Source organism: Poecilia latipinna, unplaced genomic scaffold (genome assembly GCF_001443285.1).
Source record: "Poecilia latipinna isolate Pla-1442-1.1 unplaced genomic scaffold, P_latipinna-1.0 Scaffold297, whole genome shotgun sequence".
Classification (NCBI taxonomy): domain Eukaryota; kingdom Metazoa; phylum Chordata; class Actinopteri; order Cyprinodontiformes; family Poeciliidae; genus Poecilia; species Poecilia latipinna.
In genome coordinates, this window is record NW_015112913.1 from 269692 (window position 1) to 273039 (window position 3348).

The window sequence follows — 3348 nt, forward strand, 5'->3', positions numbered from 1 at the left end:
ATGTGTAACACTCGCTATGTGTTTACAGTTAATAAATTTGTAATAAGACCAGAGCTAGGTTCGGCTACTGGAGTAGTGAGAAGTGTAGTTTGAATTAATGACCACAGACCAAAGAAAATTAAGTTAAAACAGTCGGCTTATTATTAGTTTAAAGAACAATAAAAGAATAAACAACAACAATGTTACACAATTAACACACAATGACACAAATTCAAAAAAAAGAAAAATAGTTTCCAGTTCCTTTCAGAGTATTTTATAAATCTAAATTAAGGATACTATTTATTTTACCTAGGTTATAGTTCTATTTAGGTTCTAGTTAATACTATTTATCTATTTTGATTTACAGTTTGTTTTAATCTGTTTAATCTATTTTAATTCTTTGGTGTTTCCCTTAAGGAGTTAAAAAAAAAAAAACAATAACAGCAAAACAACAACACAGCAGAACAATTCAGAAAGGACAGATCAAACTGTGCTTCAGATTGATGTCTTGTTTCTTCCGATGATCCAACAGTTAATTCTGTTTCAGTGACCCACTGCTAATACGCATGACAACATGGGCAGGTCATACCAAATTGCAGGGTTGGCAATGTCCAGCAGAAGGCGTAGCTCCTACTTGATGGTCTTTAGCTCCAGGGTTGGCTCGCCATCTCGTTCTCCTTAGGAAGATCCAGTTCAGTGATGATCCGAGACTCTTTAGGAAGGTTCAGTTCAGTGATGATCCGAGACTCTTTAGGAAGATCCAATTCAGCGATGATCCGAGACTCTTTAGGAAGATCCAATTCAGCGATGATCCGAGACTCCTTAGTCCAAATCCCAGCCGAACGAAAACAAAACAACAACAACAACAAAAAAAGCCTGTTGCCAACAAAGAGCGACAGTTAGCAACAGTTAGCTCCTCTGCTGATAAGCCGTTGAATTTCTGTTGACAAGAGCAGCTGTTAGCTTCAGCGGATCAGCTGTTACTCCTGTTGACTTTCAGTTGGCTTGCTGTTAGCACCAAGAGCAACAGCCAACGCCTCCGCTGATCAGCCTCCGCTTCAGCTTTCCATTTAAATTAAATAAATGTTTAACAAATACATTATCTTAAAAAAAGAAACAAAAGAAACAAAATACACTTTCAACTCACCAAGTCCAGTTCCACAACACAAAAAAAATGATCCCGAACGCAGTCAGGGTGAGAGAAAAAATATGGGAAAAGCTCCTTCTCCAGAAATAAAAAGAACAAACTCGTCTTAGACAACAAATCAGCTACGAGTGGTCAATTTCTCTTATCTGTCTTTTCTTTTCAGCACAATCCCGTTTGCTTCTGCGCTCTCTGCTTGCTTTACGCTCTCTGCTTGCTTTCTCTCACGTCAGAGAACGCAGCAACCCGATTGGCTGAAGCTAGTCACGTGGGTTACACATAAATGCGACCCTTCAGAATAAGAGAATAACAATTTTAAGATCGATTAATTCCCTATTTATTTATTTCCTATTTATCTAATTTACTATTATTTTTATGAAGAGGCTATTTTAACCTGGGTTACATCGTGTCATAATTTTTTTGCTATGATTTTGTCCGGGTGTACTCATGTTCAGTTTCTGTTGAGTTCATTTAAGTTTAGGTCGGGCTTATATTGTTTATGTAGCAAAGTCCGAGTTTTGTCAGTGGACATCGAGGTTATTACATTACTGTGAAGTAAACTAAGTTTTTTTGTGTTATCAGATTTACAGTATTAATACTGATGTGTGTTCTGATATGTCCTCTTAAAGGCAAACCGACGTGTGAAATGGATGAGCTCAATCCTGACTGGGGTCCAGCGCTGAATATGGGTCACTGAGGTAAACGACACAACGTCGGACCGACAGGCGCGTCAATTAAAGAGGCGATACAGCAAAACCATCAACAAGTTACTGAGACTGTTTTCATTATTTACCCCAGAAGAGGTAAATAATGAAAACAGAGTTCCAGAGGCTGTAGATGAGGAGCAAGTTGGAGAGGCTGAGAGAGCTCAACAAGGCTGCAGACTCTGAAGAGGAACAGGAACCATTTGTGCTCCTGTTCACAAATGGTTCCTGTTTTCTCTCATTCAATAATTTCATGTGGTAAACATTCATGAATCGTTTGATTCAAGCACTTCAAGTTGCATGTAAACAGGTGAAGAAATGAATCACATTTTAAGTAAAAATTTGATATTTAAAATATTTCAGGTAATAAACATACACGTAATGAAAGATTATATTTTTAAATAAACATTTTATGTGATTAAAGAAAACAATTATATAATCAGACATCTGTCAGGACACTGGATTTTTGGGTTTGTTTTGCTTTTCATTTTATTTAGCTTCATGTTTTAATTCACTTTAGTTTAGCCCGTCATGGTCCTTTTGACATTATTAGAGGTATTTAGTGTAGTTAGAATTATATTACTGCTTTTCCTTGTTTGTCTGAAAAGCAAACAAGGAAACAGCATTAATACTGATGAGTGTTCTGATATGTCCTCTTAAAGGCAAACCGACGTGTGAAATCGGTTTCACACGTCGGTTTATAGTCTAAATATAGACTTTAATATAGTCTATATTAAAGACTATAGTCATTTAAGACTACAGTCTTTAATGACTATAGTTTAATTCTATTTTATCTTTCTAGTTCTTATTTCAGCCTCCCTGCAGGGTTTCTAGTAATGTTTATTTCTTAATTTGATCACCGTAGGTTCAGTTATTCTTCCATGTCTGAGTCTGTATCTTTCTTTAGTAATTCTAGTTGGGTTATTTCTTTTAGATCTTCTAGTTTCTCTTGCTCTGTGTTCCTTAGTTCTTATTGTTAGATCAGCCTTGTTTCTATTTAGGTTCGGTTTCCCTCATATCTTTCTCTCCTAGTTCATCAGGTTTTCTTTACTCTTAGTGTCTTTTGTATTAGAAGTATTTTTCAGTTCCCTGTTTCCTCCCGTTTGTCTTCCCAGCAGATCTCCTTAGTTTCCCTGTGCCACCTCCTCCCAGCCCTCAGCCAGCTGCTGTGCCAAATTACTCACACCTGCTATCGCTCTTCTCATTTAGGCCATTGTCCACCAGTCCAACTTGTTATCCTGCTCACCACGTTGCCAGTTGTTACCGTTGTTTTCCCTCGTGTCTCCTGTTTCATTGTGTTTTGGATTTCCTTGTTTTCCCTGGATTTTGGATTTAGTTCGTTTATTTTGTTCATTAAAATAACATCTTCATAAAGTACGTCCACCGCCACATCATGACACAAACCAGATGAAAGAGCCCATCTTTAAACATTTAATGTGTAATTAAACAATAAAGGTGACAAATGTTATGAAATAGATCAGACTTTAAGTAGATATTTGTTGTATTTAACATATTCCAGGT

General features: G+C 36.8%; 1 protein-coding gene and 1 long non-coding RNA gene across 2 annotated transcripts in view; one reads left to right on the forward strand and one right to left on the reverse strand.

The window, feature by feature from the left end:
- LOC106948618 (phosphatase and actin regulator 1-like) overlaps positions 1–3348 on the reverse strand; it is a 59282-nt gene that overhangs the window by 46655 nt on the left and 9279 nt on the right. The gene's annotated exons all lie outside the window — the stretch shown is intronic.
- On the forward strand, positions 7–1180 carry LOC106948621 (uncharacterized). Its single transcript, XR_001425214.1, has 2 exons — positions 7–989; positions 1030–1180. It is a non-coding gene; the product is annotated as an uncharacterized LOC106948621 (long non-coding RNA).